This window comes from Anas acuta, unplaced genomic scaffold (genome assembly GCF_963932015.1).
Source record: "Anas acuta unplaced genomic scaffold, bAnaAcu1.1 SCAFFOLD_137, whole genome shotgun sequence".
Classification (NCBI taxonomy): Eukaryota; Metazoa; Chordata; class Aves; order Anseriformes; family Anatidae; genus Anas; species Anas acuta.
Genome location: NW_027076073.1, coordinates 107,536 through 126,525, shown reverse-complemented (window position 1 = coordinate 126,525; position 18,990 = coordinate 107,536). Strand labels below are relative to the sequence as shown.

The 18,990-nt window shown below is 38.0% G+C and overlaps 1 long non-coding RNA gene and 1 pseudogene across 5 annotated transcripts in view; one reads left to right on the top strand and one right to left on the bottom strand.

Moving 5' to 3' along the window:
* The window catches only part of LOC137848905 (uncharacterized), a 28,993-nt gene extending 23,015 nt beyond the window's left edge, over nt 1-5,978 (bottom strand). For 4 of the 5 annotated variants that reach the window (XR_011091576.1, XR_011091579.1, XR_011091575.1 and 1 more), the window contains exons 1-4: nt 5,424-5,544; nt 5,008-5,096; nt 1,631-1,693; nt 969-1,086 (exon numbers count right to left, since the gene is read on the bottom strand). This is a non-coding gene — a long non-coding RNA (uncharacterized lncRNA). Of the gene's footprint in view, nt 1-968; nt 1,087-1,630; nt 1,694-5,007; nt 5,097-5,423; nt 5,545-5,660 lie in introns of those variants that run through there. The other variant, XR_011091578.1, reaches the window with a different exon arrangement.
* Nucleotides 5,979-5,987: 9 nt separating this feature from the next.
* LOC137848907 (serine/threonine-protein kinase RIO2-like) lies at nt 5,988-17,450 on the top strand (annotated as a pseudogene).
* Nucleotides 17,451-18,990: the final 1,540 nt, after the last annotated feature.

The following is an 18,990-nucleotide window of genomic DNA, read 5'->3' as shown; positions in this document are numbered from 1 at the left end:
TGTGCACTTGGCAATGAACAGAAAAATGCCTGCTACACAAGCATCATCTGGTCTTTGGTTCCTCCTGTTTGCCTGAATTACTGTCAGAATTCAAAGGACTGTAATGGATGGCGCAACTACTTAAAAGAAAGCAATAGATTTGTTGCAACAGTGATAGTTTTGAATATCTTCAAACCTTTTCTTCAAAAACAATGCTTGTTGACAATATAACATACCAATTCATAACATCACCATTCTTTGCAGAATAATGATAAAAAACTCATTAGCAGTAACAGGCTTTGAAAAATAGGCAGCATGTGTAATTTCAGCACTTCAAAACTGTTTGCAATAAAGTCACTTTTAATTATATTTCTTTATAAAGAAAAATTATCTAAAGGATTAAAAATAGAAAGTCCTTTCATAGTAAAGATTACTAGCACTAGACTGCAAACACTGTAACCAGAGAAAAGCACTTGTACATATATGCAAAGTGTACATCTAGGTTTCTGTATATAAAAGATCTTATACAACTTCTTTTATTGCATTGCTGCTTCAGAATTCTGACAACCACAATATTCAAAACGAGAGTTTCACTGAAAAAGCAGGATCTACTGAAAACAGTGGCTTATTTAAACATACTTTACATATAAGCGCATGAAATGTATAAAGAAGCATTGACATCTTGAAAGATTACAATGCCAAAAATTGCGTGAAGCTACAGTAGAAAAAAAATCCAAATGGTATATGCATATCCATTGTATACATCAATTATCTATTAACAAATTCCCAACGTAGATAAATTCCTCCTCTGTTAAAAAATAAAAATAAAAAAATCATAAGTTAACACTTTCAAAAATAAACTAGAACGTACAAGTTTACACCCTTCTAATCCAACCACATTTGCTTTTTGAAAGCAAATGCAAATTCTAAAAGTGAAATATTAAAAGTATTTAAAAATGAAAATTTTTCACTTAGAATTATTATCCTACCTTGAGAACTGCAGTTTCTTTAGCCAAGCAAAATGCTTGGTCCTTCTGATGTTTGTTCCATTTTCACATCAAGTGGATATTAATTTTAACTACTAGCTTTCACTGAGAATCTTTCATTCTTGAAGAGAAATAAGAAAATTACTTATTGAAAACAAACAAGTCTCATTTCAAGATAGCAGCTTTTAGCCAATAGTTTTCTGATTTTCTACCTTTTGTTTAATACTGGTTATTCTTACTTGCCTGAAAGACTGCTACATTTCTCTTATCAGCAACATTATTATATTTTTTCTAAAAATAAGATTGAAAAAAGAGAGGAAGAAAGGCTGTAAACAAAAAGCTGTAGAATACAAAGGCAGTTACAAGTTGGCTTCACAGCTCCTCAAAATAAATACTGAAGGATTATGATTCTGTAACCACAATCAGGATCTTTTTTACATCAAAGCTAGAGAAAAAGTAATGATATTAGTGCTTTGGACTCTAAATGGAACATACTGTTATTGCTGGGCAATAACTGTCCTTGTGCTGAGTGACAAAAAAAAAAAGGGGAAAAGGCGCACTTCCCCTCCCACATTCCCTGTATATCTCTAAAAATAAAGGACAGGTGAATATTCAAGGTGAAAATCAATATAATTTTTAAGATAGCCAGGAAGCCTTTAAATTACCTGAAGCACATTCTGTGCTCATTTAGAGAACATTCTGTATGCAGGCTGTAGTAAGAAAAGTATCTGTAGAATTAAGCAAAAGATCAATGAACAAATTTTCAGTGTACCACAAACACAAAGAATCCATAATGTAATAGTTATAAAACAATTGACTTAATGATTGTTTAATATTATCACAGGCTCATAGAGATGTATATTCAAGGTATTATAAGGTTGCATTAAAGAAGGTCACATTAAAGTGAGGACAATAGCTCTGAATCTCAAAGGATTTGGTCTAAGAATGTATTGAAAACGAGAGATTCATAATAGTTTTTTCAGCCTGTTTTAGCATGTTTTCTAATACCATGAAGTCTTATGACATATTTAAAGTCAGTTTAAAGCTTATTTTTCTTCATTAAGACAATAAAGTGTGTTTTTCCTACATTCATGCTATCTATAGCACTTTGGTTTGCACTTCCGGATGCAGCCCAGCTACTATGCATTTTCTTCTACATTCACTAATGAGGTGGTACAAAAATAAAAATAAAAATCAGGGAATAAATTAGGAGACTAAAATGCAACCTACAGTGAGATGCAATCTACAGGTGGAAAAACATAAAAATTGAGAAGTATGTCAGCGTAAATTCATAGAATCATAGAATCATAGAATATCCTGAGTTGGAAGGGACCCTTAAGGATCATCAAGTCCAACTCTTGACACCGCACAGGTCTACCCAAAAGTTCAGACCACGTGACTAAGTGCACAGTCCAATCTCTTCTTAAATTCAATCAGGCTCGGTGCAGTGACCACTTCCCTGGGGAGCCTGTTCCAGTGTGCAACCACCCTCTCTGTGAAGAACCCCCTCCTGATGTCAAGCCTAAACTTCCCCTGCCTCAGCTTAACCCCGTTCCCGTGGGTCCTGTCGCTGGTGTTAATGGAGAAAAGGTCTCCTGCCTCTCGACACCCCCTTACTAGGAAGTTGTAGACTGCGATGAGGGCGATTGTTAATTGATTGTTAATTGATTGTTATGCTCTGGTAAAAGACGTATTCAAGTGGAGAGAATATCTGTCCAGGCTTGGAGTCAATCATATGCAGTCAGTAGAACCTGGCTCAAATAACAAAACCAGTTTCTGACACTAGGTCCTTACTGCTTCAAAAATGAGCAGCTAGGTTCATTTGATGCTAGACACTGCCCCTCTGGTAGTCTACCCAGGGCCTAGAAGGGACATACCTCCAATCTCTAATGACCTAATAGGTGGGCTGGCAGGAAACTGGCCATCCAGAAAATGACAGGTCCAAGTTTGAGGTTTGATAGGAAGGTTTTGAGAGCTCTCGCTTTGTCACAGCCTGCCAGTTTTCTATGCCCAGGAGAGAGCTCTACTCTTTTTCTTCTCATGGTTTTATTCTCCATCTGAACACATAGAAACTGGCTTCAAAGTCTCAATTCTCCCCACACTGTGATCAAATAAATGAAGTAGTATCGAGGCTCATTCTGATCTCTCCACTCTAATTTATGTACCAGAGCTCTCTAAATGGCATCTGACAGACAAACTCCCTCTGCACCCATGTCTCTGGCTGGACAGCAATTCAAATTCAAATAATAATAATAATAATAATAATAATAAAGCTCTCTGTCTTTCCTTCCTTTTTTGAAAACTAAGCAGTTATCACAATGACAAAGAAAAATGACTGCCCTCCTTAAGACATATGCAAACAACAGATGATTGATGATTATAGAATTTGGCTTACAGAACCTTAGTAACCAGTCAGAAGAACTGCCAATGGCATATACATGTATACAATTTTACCACATGGCATCAACTTGTACCCACCTCTGACTGCCACACACCTTAAGTTAGCACCACTCAGTCTGCAGGAAGGGGCTGTTACCTGCCTTTAATGTTAAATGTTTAATGTCTAAAAAATACACTACTGTGTATAGAACTTGTTGGAAGTCTCTCACCAAACATAAGAAACTTAACTAGCTTAGAAAACGAGCCAACCTTTCAGACTTTATGTTTATCCCTACTACTGAGAGCAGTACCACCACGATGAGGCAGAGCTGAGAAGCCTGCATGTGTGGAAAGAAACCTCACTAATGTACTGCACGAGCACTAAGCTTTACATACTGCTCAACATGAGCATTAAAATAATGGTGTGCTTTGCAAGCCCTATAGTTTTTAACAAATAAAAGAATCTGAAAAGCTGAATTAGTAAGTATTTTAGGAAAGACTTAAGTGTTAAATATTCTGTATCACTGAATTAAAGCTGAAAGGTTCCCATGTTATCCACTCTAAAAATATCCACTACCCTGCTTTACAGCCTTTTGGAGGCTGTTTTCAGCTACGATGGGGGAATAGACCCCAGCTAGACCTCACACGTATCAGACAAGCCTCAACTCCAATGCAAACGGAGCTGTCTGACCACCAACTAAGGCTTATGAAGTGACTAAACACTTCCTTGACAAGTGCCAAACGCTGATCTAAAATTCCAGATATAAACATGTAGGTAACATAGAGCCACCACTGTGGGCTCTTTATACATACAGCAATTACTTTTTTTTTTTTTTTTTTTTTTTTTTTACTAATTCAGACACCTTAGCAATTACCTAAACTATAAACTTTAACGCTCCCACAATCTATTCCCTTTAGGTTTATTACAAATTTTCATTTGAAACAGAACACCAGAAGCAATAAAACTGCTAAGCACTCATATCTATCTTGAGAACAGTAGTTTCCTAAAACTACTATGAAAGAGCCCACTATATGAACTGCACTGTTCAAACCTTACACTAACCTACAGCTTTTGGGGATTTATAAAACTCCTTGCAGAAGAGAATGTGCAGCATTTGTACACTTGGCATGGATTCTGCTATTCATTAGAAAAACTTTATAAACACTGAGTTTTTTCTGACACCACAATGATCATTCATGTACATACACATATACATGCATGCATATAAAATGGGTGAAACCTATAATGCTTAAAAATACAAAAAATTGAATGTACTTATGTGTATTCTTCATGATGTCAGCCAGGTCCTTAGAAGTATACTGACCAGTCAAAAATAACAGTATTTTTTACAGTGCTTATTAACAGTTACATCAGTACAGACTTCTAGAGAAGTTTCATGGTTAAACTTCTGACTTTAAGATCACATTTTGTTTTTTGCTTGTTTGTTTGTTTGAACTGTTCGTCTGTTCATGCTGAAATTTAAGATCTGATTTCACAAATTCAACTTTCCAGATGCCTTAAGAGCCAAGAATTAAATTCTGGATAGCCTTACTGTCCACTATATTATGCATATATTGAAACAGACAGCCTCTTAATTAGCTGATTATACAGGGAGTTAACATCCCCTTTTTTTGCATGGAGTTACCTCATTTGGATACTCACGTTGCAGTCACATATTCCTCATGTTTCTAGCAGAAATACTTTATAGACTAGTCCATATAGGCAGCCTATAAGAAGGACTACACGAGGACCTACATGAGAAACCAGAAAATAATTTCTCTGCCATGCCATCTTGCAGGACGGAGGGGGAAGGAACCACCACCAAAAAACACTTCAGTTTCATCTCCTGTTTTCTAAAACACTGCCACCCCCCAGAGGCAGCGGTTCGCGAGCTGCAGCTCTGTCAGCTAAAATTTGCAAAATTCGAGCAAAATTTGAGCGCCTGAGAAACATTGCTGGGCGTTTTCGTGTTAACCGGTGCAGACAGAGGTAACCGTGATAACATATAATGGAAAACCAGCCTCCGTGAGCAACATCACACCGCAGGTTAGACATGATTTGTTCCCAGGTATTGCTACCTAACCACACACGGATGGGATGGCTGCAGCTGTATTTCTGCCTCTTTGGGCCCCGGTATTAGTTATGGCAATAACGGGGTGTCACGGCGAAGAAACGTGTCCGCCCCGGGACTCGAACCCGTAACCCCTGGGTCTGGAACCGCCCCGCCCCGCCCCACTGCCCTCTGCGTGCGCACCGAGCGGGCCTGCCAGGCGCATGCGCACTGGGAGCCTCCACCCCTCCCCCCACACACACACCCTCATGGCCGTGGGCGGTGGCCGCGCATGCGCAGTTGCAGCCGGGGGCAGCGCTCTGGGTGTCTGGTGCCGTGGGTGGTGTTCCCACTGGATCGGTCTGGGCAGATACACATGCAACCCCATTAACTCTTTTAGAGTAGAGCGAGGGGTTAAGCCATCACCTTAAGGCTTATTCTGTCTCGATTCGTAGAGGCTTGTTTTGTCTCTATTTTGAGTTGTAAGTGACTTTGCTACCGGCTCGGTATGCGAAGATACATCGGAGGACACGCGTCTCTATGTAGCTGCCAGGACCCAAAACAGGCTCCGCCGGTAGGGCGAGGTAGGGGAGAGGGGGGCGTGCGCATGCGCGGTGCGTCCGCGTGAGGCCGGCCAGCCCTGTGAGGGGGGTGCGGGCGCGGCCGCCATGGGGAAGCTGAACGTGGCCGTGCTGCGGTACCTCAGCGGGCAGCACTTCAGGGTGCTCACCGCGGTGAGACGGGACGGGACGGGACGGGGACAGGGGAAGGGAAAAGGGAAGGGAAGGGAAGGGAAGGGAAGGGAAGGGAAGGGAAGGGAAGGGAAGGGAAGGCGCAGCTCCCCCCCCTCCCCTCCCGTCCCCTCCCGTCCCCTCCCCGCTGATGCCGCCGACCGTTCCCTCTCGCTCCCCGGCAGGTGGAGATGGGCATGAAGAACCACGAGATCGTGCCTGGCAGCCTGGTGGCGCCCATCGCCAGCCTGAAGCACGGCGGCTGCAACAAGGTGCTGCGGGAGCTGGCCAAGCACAAGCTCCTGGCCTACGAGCGGACCAAAAGTGAGTGTGGGGCCTGCGCTGGGAGCCTCCTCCCGGCCCTCCCGGTTCTTCAGCGCCACAGAAGTGCGGTAGCTTGGTCATTCGGGTATCCGGGGCGTTTGTGAGCCCCGTCTCGCCTTGGGGCTAGCTGGGGAATGTGAACTCCTTCAGCAACAAATGGTGTTGGTGATTTCTGAAATTCATGGATTCGTTCGTCCAAATTCGTGGATAAAATAAATAATTGTTAGCTAAGGTAGTATTTAAGTTCACATAGGGATCAGCCCAAATGTGTTACAGTCTTACAGCAGACAAACTGGAGCGGACTGCAAAAACCTTATACCTTCAGCCAGTCAGGAACGATCACTAAAGTAGTATTTATTCTGTCCCATTCTGTTAGTAGCGTTGGATTTCCTTTAGTCTTGCACTTGCATCTGGCTTTGCAAGCACAATGTGGGAGTCTTCATGAAATTCATCTCCTTTTTGTCTCCATTTTTCAGACCATTAAGGTTTGGTTTAGGTCTTTGAAACAATCCTGAATCCTTGCCGTGTCTCCTAAGTAATCATCTTTCAAAGTAATCCTATGCAATTTGAACCATTGTCACTGCCTGCGTTACCAAGGGGCTAACAAAATGTCTACTTTTTATCCAGTTAGTTTTCAAAAGGCTTGCACAAATTTAAACTTACTGTCAAGTTGGGTTGATACTAGCCAACAGTGAAAATACTATTTGAGTGTTGTGTACCATAAGCAGGAAAAAAAAAAAAGAGAGACCAAAATGAAACTTCTTTTAAAAGAAATACATGCATAATATGGAATGAAATGTTGTGTAATTTATTTTTTCCTAGCTGTCCAGGGCTATCGGTTAACTAATGCAGGATATGATTACCTTGCCTTGAGAACTCTGTCTTCCCGGCAAGTCATCAGTTCTGTTGGAAACCAGATGGGTGTTGGCAAAGAATCAGGTAATTTAAAAAAGTGTTTTCAGTATATAATTTTTTTTTTTAGAAGAAATGGGTCTGTATTTTTGTTAATTTGTTGGAAACTTGGTGAATTTACCTTTGGATAGTCATATCAGTTAATCTGTCAAACACCAAAATTTATGGTCACTTCAAGTTCTGTGTGAGTCTTGACTACATCTGATTTTTTTCACAAGTGTTGTTCCACTTTGACCATTTTGTACAATTCTTGGATGGTTCCTTAAAAGGTATTTTGCAAACAGGTGACAGTTGTCTTGTGACTTGCAAAGAATTTTGAAGCCTTCTGTCAAAAAAAAATAACATCAAATGTTTCATCCCACCTAAAAAAAAAAAAAAAGTAATATACAGTCCAAACTATTGGAGTGCTATCTTGGTTTCTCATGCTCATATGTTGATTGTAATTTGGCACAGCATGTCTTTTGACATTAAAAAACGACGAAAAAAAAAAAAAAGAGGATTATTGGGGACAAATGGTAAAAATGAAACATAGCCAATTGCTAACACTGTTTTAAAGTAAGAGGTACCTTGAGTTTTCTGTCCAGTCAAGAGAAGTCTTTTCTAGTGTGCAATTAAGTTACTTCTTATCCCCTAGTCTGAAATATGTTTCAGATCAGATGGATTGTTCAACCAGATGATCTTGGAGGTCTTTTCCAACCGTAATGATTCTATGATATTCTACTAGTGGAGCAGCATAATCTCTTCACCAATGACTTCTTCTTGTTCAGATTTGTAATACATAATATACAAATTTGGTTGTCTTTTCTGTTAAAAGAAGTGTAGTAGACTTTGCTATTCCAGAAATAGCAGTTACATGAAGTCAAGTAACCGATTTCTCACTGCACTGTTGCATTATATACCTGTCAGATACCATTTATTTCTCAGATCTGTGCTGCTGTTTTTTCTCCTAGATATTTATATTGTTGCAAATGAAGACGAGCAGCAGTTTGCAATGAAATTGCACAGGCTTGGAAGAACTTCCTTTCGCAGCCTGAAAAATAAGCGTGACTACCATAAGCACAGGCACAAAATGTCATGGCTGTATTTATCCCGGCTAGCAGCAATAAAAGAGTTTGCCTACATGAAGGTAGGTGGTTGTTTGCACCATATTAACAACGATGTAATAGTCTGGAATGTACTTCTCAGATTATCTTCTCATCACTTCATATTTGCAGTATATGTTAGGATGTATGCTTTTTATTTGTTTTTTTTTAGTGGACTTAAAGTATACATTTCAGAGAATGACAGTGCTGATGCATTTTGTATACTTTCAAGTGACAAAATCAAACTTTGCTATGGAAGTCGTATGGAACTGAAGCAATTTCCATAAAATTTCAGGTGAAGCTGTCCAGTCATCTGAGTCTTAATAAAGGCAGTGAATAAACTATCGCCATTTCACTTAACCTTGTCTTAGGAAAGACTATATGCTAGGGAAAATTCGTGAAGTATCTACTAGTATTTTAGTCTTGTCAATTTGGATCACTTCCACAAACATAATTACAGAGTATTTGTTAGGTCTGTAAGCGATGAGTTTCAAACTGGGGGGAGAGCACACTGAGAGCAGCCCTGCAGAGAAGGACTTGGATGTTCTGGTGGATGAAAAGCTTGACATAAGCCAGAAGTATTTGTTTGCATCCCTGAAGGCCAGCAGCCTCCTGAGCTGCATCAACAGAGGAGTGGCCAGCAGGTGGAGAGAGGTGATTGTCTCCCTCTGCTCTGCCCTTGTGAGGCCCCACTTGGAGTGCTGCATCCAGGTTTGGGGCCCCCAGCACAAGAAGTATGTGGAGCTGTTAGAGTGGGCCCAGAGGAGGACCACAAAGGTGATCAGAGGGGTGAAGCATCTCTCCTGTGAAGAAAAGCTAAGAGTCAGGGTTATTTAGCTTGGAGAAGAGAAGGCTTAAGGGAATGCTAATAGCAGCCTGCAGTACTTAAGGGGGCCTACTGGTAAGCTGGGGAGGGACTCTTTCAGGGAGTGTTGTGATAGGACAAGGAGTAACAGTTTTAAATTAAAATAATGGTAGATTGAGATTAGATACTAGGAGGAAATTCTGTGCTCAAGATGGTGAGGCACTGGCATAGGCTGCCCAGAGAAGCTGTGGATGCCCCATCCCTGGAGGTGTTCAAGGCCAGGATGGATGGGGCTTTCAGCAGCCTGGTCTAGTGGAGGTGTCCATGCCCATGGCAGAAGGGGTGGAACCAGGTGGTCTTTAAGGTTCCTTCCAACCTGAGCCATTCTGTGAATCAAGTGAATGATTTGGTAAATATGGTTAGAGCAAGCTAACAGAGCTACAAAATACTATGGCCTACCTTTAGTTAATCTTTAATGTAGTGTAATACTGGATATTAATATTTAAGAAGTAACTTCTGCCTTACTGAGACTGAGTGTGGATTACCTGACCAGGCCAAACTGTATTTACAAGAACTGTTGAACCTTTTTCTAACACCCTATTCCCAATTATCTGCTGGTGGTTTCTTAAGCTAACAGACCAGATACGATTCTGCTGTTTTTCTATCCCGTTGTGTTTTCCTGCCACCTGCAGGATAACTAAACTCTGGAAAATACAGAAGCATAGTTAGTAGTGAAAGTTCAGATTGCTCTTCCTCCTTAAGCACATGATTTGACTTTTACAGTTAGCAGTTGAATAATGTGTAGGATGCTGCTTCCGCAATGGTGCTTAACTGCTTATCTTATATTTGTAGTTTGTCATGTATGTAATGTTTTCTTAATGGTTATCTTTTATTTTTTCAATATGTTGTCTCTTTCCAGGCTTTGTATGACAGAGGATTTCCTGTTCCAAAACCTGTAGACTACAACAGGCATGCAGTTATTATGGAACTCCTTGATGGCTACCCTTTGTAAGTTTGGAAGCTTGAAGTCTGTTTTACAGAAACCCTAACAACGATAGGTTCAGTAAGACAGCAGGGATGACGTTTTTCCTTATCGTGTGAGTCAGTTCTGATTATGCTGAATAAAGCATGAATAAAGTCAGGCCCAGAACGGCTAGGGTTCTGCTTCATTATATTTGGAGAAATTGGTGAGAGAAGGAAAACTAAAAACATACTCTCTTTGTCCAAAAAGACTGGTGGAAATAGACTTTTTTTTTTTTTTTTAAGTACGGAATACATCAGAGGAGCAATGTGATACAGAGGTTAGTGCTACAACCATTTTCTACACAGAAATTTTATGTTCTATATGTTATCTATTCAATGATATTCAATATTGATATATTCAGTATATCAAATATTCAGTATTGAGTTGTGTATCCTCCACGTTCTGAGCTCCAGTTCATGATCCATGTTGTGGTAAAGATTCAGGTAGGATTACAACTTGTACAGTTGCCATTGTAGAACTTCTGTGTTGATTTTTTTGGGGGGTGTTTGTTTTTTGTTTGTTTTATTTTTTATTTTATGTATTTGTGTGCATTGAACGCTGTTTTTTGCTCAAGGAAGATTACTTTTCTTCAGTTTTTCAACATCCAGAAACATGAAAAAATGTTGAATTTTGTATGTGAATGAATGGCTTGTTTTGTTTCCATAGCAGAATGCAAAATAGCTATTTCATAGAATCATAGAATCATAGAATATCCTGAGTTGGAAGGGACCCTTAAGGATCATCAAGTCCAACTCTTGACACCGCACTATTTGATACTCTATATAATGTACAGTAACAAAGGTTCAGTGTAATTAATCCCAAAGTATACAGTTGAAGAGTTAAATTGAAGAAGTGCCTTTTAAGACTTTATTCTATCCCGTTTCCCCGCCTTTGTTAAATAGTTCCACATCTGTCCTGTAGACAGAAAGCTTTAAAGTTACATGTGGGCATTGCAGGTGAGGCTTACCATGCTATCCCAGTTCTGCAATTTTAACTAAGCATTTCCTGAAGGAGATGCTGTACTAGATGAGAAATTATTTCAGGTGATCAGCATCTCAGAAGATACCAGTTTAGATGACTTCCAAATTCAAAGAACAAATGATATATTTTATGATACAGACCTCTGGCTATAAGAAATGTCACCAATTAATTTTGCTGTTAATATGAAAATATTCAACAGCAGCCTATTACAGAGCTGCTTGAATTCCATTGTGTTTTGTTTGTATGTGCAACTGATATGTTCTCATAACACTACAGTGTTGCATTCAGGCCAAAATATATCACAAATTAGCTGTAAATGACGGCTTCTTGACAGCTCCTGGTATAATAAGACAGCTGCCTATTTATTCTGCTTGTAAAAATAAGGTGATGTCTATTGTGCGCACTTTTGGGGCAAAACATATACTTTGCTTTTATTCTGGAGTTTATGCTGGAGTATATTCTGGAGTGCTTTAAGCTTTTTTTTTTTTTTTTTGGCTTTGCCTTATCCCCAGCTTAGTCTTGAAAACACTTTTTTGTGAGACATTTGAATGGCATTTGAATACAAGAAGACCTAAGTTACCTAAAACAATCCAGACATAAAAATTTGCTGATCCATTGTTTAAATTAGGCAGCATAACCATCGTGTTTGATAGGAGTACAAGAGACAAAGGGCTTTAGTTAAAATGAGGGATTTAACCTGGAGATAGGAGAAGCTTTCTCCCCATGAGGGCAGTGTGGTGGAGATCGCACAGTATGTTTCCATCCCTGGAAACTTTCAAGCCCGCATTGGTAGAGCTCTGATTAGTCTCATCTAATCTCAGAATTGACATAGCTGTGAGCAGAGTATTGGACTAGTAACCTCTGGAGATCCCTTACGACTCAAATTGTGACCCTGTCATTCTCTCAGATGTAACTCATATGCCTTGTCTATATTTTTAAATTAATTCCTTCAGGGTTCAGGATATTTTCTTTTTTATTTAACTTTACAGATGCCAAGTACACCACATCGAAGACCCTGCTGCTGTCTACAGTGAATTAATGGATCTAATTGTAAAACTTGGCAATCATGGTTTGATTCATGGGGATTTCAATGAATTTAATCTCATACTGGATAATGATGATCATGTCACTATGATTGATTTCCCTCAGATGATATCAACATCACATCCAAATGCTGAATGGTACGTACAAATGATGTATGCAAAATAAACCAGTTAAGTGCTGATAACAACAAATAGTCAACCATGATTTGTTTTCATAAGCCTGCTTCAAATTCTTTTTCTACTGTTTTCACCATACATTACATATACATCCAAATGCCGTAAATGTTACGGTGACGCAGAATTAGTTTCTCTGACTCTTAAAACCATATTTAACAGTCCTGGGGGATCAAGTATTAACTTAGTTTTTAATTTTAAATTTAATTTTCAAAATGCTAGTACATGTGGTGACCGCCTCTTCAAATATTATCTTCAAAATTTTTCTACTGTAGTTTGTCCCTTTTGAAAAGCAAACAATTTTCTCACATATTTTAAGAGCAAAGCTGATTCAGTTAAAAGGGTTTTATATCACTCTGAGCCCTTTCTCAAAGGGGAATTGTCTGTGTGTGTGTCAACATGTCCTTCATCGTTCTGTTTGCACAAGCATAATTTAAGTATTATATTTGTTAAAATCAAATTGTTTGCTTTCAGTAAGTGCTGATTATGAAGATGGAATCATCTTGTATGAAAGTCTGGTTCTGTTAGGCTACATTCTGCTAACTACCCAAAGCCCTGCACTGTAATATGTTACCTATGTTCCAATGGAGTATACTCTTTTTGTTAATAGCATGGTAATTATAGTCTAACTTGATAGTATTTTTAATCCAAAATACAGCATAATGATTTGATATATTAAAAGAAAGCTCACTTCTATTTCTTTCAGGAGAGAGAGTTCTCTTGACATAGAGATTGCTGCCAGTGGTTATACAAAGGAAATGCAGGAAGATGATGAGCTGCTTTTCCCAGAGTGCTCTGATGAGGATGATCATACAACAGAGGAGAGGGAATTTGTAGAAGATGCTGAAAGTAACGCCAACTTCCTCAGCCAAGATAAAGAAAACAATGCAGACTTCATATATGAAGTGGTTTCTGAAAGCAGAACCTCTGAAGACTTGTTATCACAGTGAAGATGCTGAAGCCACAGAAAGTAGTGAAAATTCACAAGGACTGAGTATGTCAGAGTTGAGTTCAGCCTTAGAAAAGGTTGAAGGGCAGCCTGTGCTTTCGAAGTCCAGTGAAGATACAGAGAGTTGTGCACTTGGTTTTTCTGAGCACAAAAGAATACCTGACAATGCTGCTGAAAATCAGACAGAGGGCAGCAGTGATAAGGACAACGATGAATGCCCTGATCTGGTTGACTTGTCAACTTTAAATAAGGAATTGAGACCTTACAGGTAAATACTTATATTTACTGTCTAGTGGTGTGGTGAAATTTTCTTCTTTTTTCTTTATTTGTAGTAATAATGTGAGTAAAAGTTTTTTTTTTTTATATTAAAACGCTGCTGCTGCTAAGTAGCTTTGACAAGTGAGTTTATAATTAGAGTGCTCTTTCTCAGCCTCTGCCCCTCATTCGGCTGAAATTAGCAAGAACAAGCTCTTTGGAATATATTATTCAAATATATTTTACTGAACGTCATACCATGTGGCTTTTAATGCCTTTACTGACACACTTGGAAATTCCTTCTTACCTTTAAGCTAACCCCTTCTTATATAAAATTCAAACTATTAGTTTGCAAGCTCCCCACGTACCTGAATGCATATATAAAGTTCATACACCCTGTTTTCTTTTTGAATTTTTCCTTTTTCATGAAATTCTACGCCTAGGCAATGTACAGAATCTGAATTAATCTTTTTAGTGTTCTGAAGCTTCTTTTTCTTACACTACTTTGTGTAGTATGTATGTGGCTATTGCACTATAATCCTTCCTGTCATAAAATGTGTTTTTTGAACTAGTGTTAATATTTCAAATGTAAATGTTCTTTCTGTAGTACTCAAATGTTCTGCTAGCACTTTTGATTGTATATCAAAAAAAATGACTGAAACATGATGCTCACTGAATGGAATAAAACATTAATTTACATATTTTAGAAATGAAGACAGTATGGTTCATATTGCGGAGCACAGAACAAGAACTAAAAGTACGTCAGCCAGCAGTGTTGGGAGCTGTTCAACCATTCCACCGGTAATTATTACTGCTACTGTCTAGTTTACTCTGATACCATCTTAGGACGTAGCTGTTGAAGATATTTTTACAAATACCTAGTTAGCAGTAACTGTCTTTAATTGATTACTACTATGTACATCTTTGGTTTGTAGTTCCATGTTCACAGAAAATAGGTCTGATGCTTTCTACATGTTTACAAGTGAATTATATCCAGTGCTGTACTTCATGTGTTGTTCTTTGCTCTTTCACAAAAGCTCTACTCCGGCATTAGCAACTTTAATTTCATTTCTGTTGCTAGAAATCAATTCTGTTGCCCATAATTAATGTTTTTGTATTTTAAATTTGCATGCGTGAGTAAAGATTTAACTTGGCCTTTTTTCATCTGTCTTTTTAACACATCTCTTACCACATTTCTGAAACATAGATATGAATTCATTATAGTCATGGTGTCTTTGGCAATATGAATTTGACTTTCAGCATTACATAAATCAATACTTTGTGGCAGAATTTTACATCTTTCTTCATCCCTACTCAGTATACTATCCATTATGGCTACCTCTATCACATTTTAAAGAGTGTGTCTAAATTTTAAATGGAAGAAAGGCCAGTTTTATGCATAAATAAATGTGTTAGGGAACAGCATGTTTGCAAGTTGTGTAAGACTTTTACAGGACTTCGTGTGAAGGAAAGAGAGACTTTTGTTAGTCATCCCTGTTCTTACTGTAGGACATGGCCTTGTGCCTTATTAAGGAGAAAAAGAATTGAATTATGAAATGAAGTAAAGAAGAGCTAGGATAAATGCTAGGATAAATGCTAGGAATCGCCTGGCTTCTGATCCATGCGATACATATTTTTTCCCTTTCAGTTTGCTAACCTAAATGTGTAGGATTTCTTTTTAAATCGCCTATAGATCCCTATTTGAAATTATATTTCTGTACACCAGTAGGTGGTAGCAGTGGTCACTCACTGTAGAAACCTTCCTGATTGTTTAGCGAACACATGTTTTTTCTGTAGGCAGACACATCAAACTTGTTAAAATATTCAAATGGCATTTAAGTACCTAATATTCTGTTCTAAAAGAAAGATAAAAGCAGAAGCAGCTTTCAAGAGATTCAGCCACATAAACATCCTGTGTCAATTTACTTTGTGTAATCTTTCCATTTATATGCTCTTACGCTAAGTAAAATGTTTCTGCCCATTGTTAAATCTTATTTGAACTTTTGAATACTAGAACTAAAGAAAGGATATGCATGATGAGCTATTTGTAACATCAGAACGTGATTGCAAAACTAAAAACACAAAAGGCACTGCAGTAAGACCCACTGAGCTGCTTAGAGCCAATGCCTGTTACTGCTTCTAGCACTTCTCTGTTGTTTATATAGCTTTCTCAATGAAGAAACACATTAAAACATAAGCAGGTTTCCAGATTAAACACACAGAAGGAATTCATATGGGCATGTATAAACAATAGCAGTAATAGCAGTAGGTGCAGTCATAGCTGGGTGACTGTGCCAAAAAGAAAGCCTTATGAGTTACAGACAATAAGCTATTCCAGACAAAATAAAATGTCTTGTTGTGCTTGTACAAATCTTTGTAGGGACTGCTGCAATTTAATTATAGGAAATAATGCAAACTATGCAAAAATTTAAATAATAAATGATAGATTTGTTTATTCATTTTGCTTACAGTCAGGCTTAGGATGATGGAGAGACTAGTGAGACTTGCATGCTGTGGTTGAGCAGTAGTATTTTGTGAATTTACATTTTTTGCATAGTGAAAATATCTGGTATTTGTATTGCAAAGTTTCTTCTAGCGAGCCTTGTATGAACTGTGAAGGAAGTCATCTGTCCACTGAAGTGGGAGAAGTAGAGAAGCCTTCTTTCAGAGCTCTGCCTATAAAAAGCAGAGGATGACAATTGTCTTACTGACAGAAGAAAAACATCAGTGGCCCAGTTTAAACTAGTTCTTACCAGCTTTCCTCAGGAATTTCTTCTGGAATATTTTTAAAGAGCATTCACAGATTTAATTTCCAAAATGCTCTTGTTTAAATACTGAGTTCTGCTAAGCTTCCGAGGAAAGAAAGACAGATCTTATACTACTCTTTTTATTCACATTTTTGATAGTCAACCTGCATGTGGTAAAGCTTAGGAAACTACTATTCAGGTGAATACTATGTAATTACTACAGCATTCTTACTGAAATCAGGATTGGGTACCTGGATTTATTTACTACCTTGTATTTGCATAATTTAGTTGTATTAGTCACAGCAGTTTTTAAACAGTGCCAAAAGAATTCTTTCTGGTTCCTGACTTAACTACCAACTTACTACTTAATGTGCTGACAGTATCATAAACAAAAAACAAGGCAAGAGAAATTGGGGTAAATGCAAAAGAAATGTTACTAGATTGTGGGGTAATTTTGCACCAGCAGGTCAAATTATTTATTTATTTAATTATTTATTTAATTATTTATTTAGGTCAATTGCCAGGGCAGGCCTGGGCAAACTCGAGTTAACCCTGGTGTGGATCACCAGCTGCTCAGCGCATGGTGGTTTTCTCGACAGGTTCACTACCACATGTTCATGTTAGTACTGAGAATACAGTATCATTATGGTAATGTTAGTACTAAATGATGTTCAAAAACTTTTGATACTGAATTGTTTATTTATTTGTAGGAACTGGTGAAAAGGAAGATAAAACGTCAGCTGACAAAACAGCAGAAGTCTGCTCTGAGGCGACGACTACAGAAAGGAGAGGCAAACGTTTATACCAAACAACGTCGAGAAAATATGCACAACATTAAGTCAAGCTTGGATGCAGCTAGTTTCTGGGGATAATTTATCATAGCTGCCACCGAACATGAGAAAACTCACAGTACATACAGCTAAAACAGTTACCTAATAACCAAGCATCCTTTTATACAGTGGAGGAAAAAGTTCTTAACAATACCGTGTATTTTTGGAAACTAATAAACATCATGCTGGTTCCTCTGGTTTTGTTTGCATGATTTTATTTTGTGTTCCTAGTTAAAAATATCGACTGTGATTTAAAATAAATTAGTAGTACTAGGTACGATCATTTAAGTACAGTATTTCCAACAGTATCTTGTTTTAGGTCAATTTTACTGTTTTTGTATAGATTAAGAATCTTCTGATGTGCAGAGGATTCCTCTTTAAAAATTTTCCTTTGTTCCTACAACATAAAATTTAAATGTGAAATTCTGCCCTCAGGTTACAAACAGATATTTGTTTGATTTAATTAAAAATCAAAAGGAAATAAAAACTGATAGCTTTTAACACTCTAAACTTTCTTTTGAACCTGTACAAGGATCATCAAACAACATGATAATGTACATTCTTTGAACCAAGCAATTCTTACTTGTTTTTCCTTTCACTCCAGGATCTTGTATAGATCTTGAAAAGATCTATAGATAAGAGAAAAGGAATAAATCAGTGCTGTAGAGATCTGGCAGTCACTCAGGTTTTGAATTTGGCTGTGCAGTTACCAATAAATCTAATTCATTTAACAATTTACATAAAGTGGTGAGCATTCTGAACTTCTCTTTTTAAAAAATATTACCATGTGTTTTTTTTTTTTTGTTATTTTGGGTCTCTGAAGACCTAGAAAAACAAGTATCTTGATGTATCTGTGATTTAGGTGAAGAGCCTTCCTAGAGACGTATGACATGGTAAAGTTTGTCATCAACCCATAGTTTGCAACGTTTTAAATCTTTTACTTGGCTGGGGAAATGAGGAAGTTTGGATTTGAGGTTGATTTTTTACTCACACCTGATACTATCTATATTCTACTTTACCCTAACTGAAAATCAGCTTTTAGTCTATTGAGAATTACAGCCTCTGTCCTGTCTTGCAGCATGCTCTGCTTTGAAAGTTTTCAACTTCTGTCTTTTTGCTCTTACAATAAAAAACCTAGTCTTAGCTAGCAGCGGTATACATTCTTAAAAGCATGGCAGGCCAGAGCAGAGATGTAATAGATAAGTGTTTCTTTTAGCATCAGAGCTGCAGGAAGGTCTGGTGACAGAAGTAAGGAAGTCCAATTAAATCTTAAATGTGATTGTTATCAAGGTATGTAGGGCTGTTTCCTGATGCAAATAGCTCTTTTTAGCACGGGCAGAAAAGCAGCCTAATTGAATTTAATTTTATTTCCATTTTAAATGTAAAGGGAAAAAACATATTTTTATGTTTCTACACTCTTATCTGTTAAGGGGTTGTTTCAGTGACTGCTTAATAAGATTTCAGTTGAAGCTCTTTGCATAAGATGTGCACACACTTTTTGGCTTCTAATTTAGAGCTTTTCACAGTGGGTGAGTTCTTTCTGGTGCATGACCTTAAGTCTGTCTTGGTAATGGGTTCCAAAAATATACAAAGCCTGTCCCGTTTGATTGTGCTCCATGAGAATAGAAAGGATGGAATGATGGAAATCCATGCTGTTTATTTTCAAAATGTTCCTTTAAAGCATCCATTAACTCTTTTAAAGGTATTCTAATGGATGGCTGTAAGTTACCATTTTCAT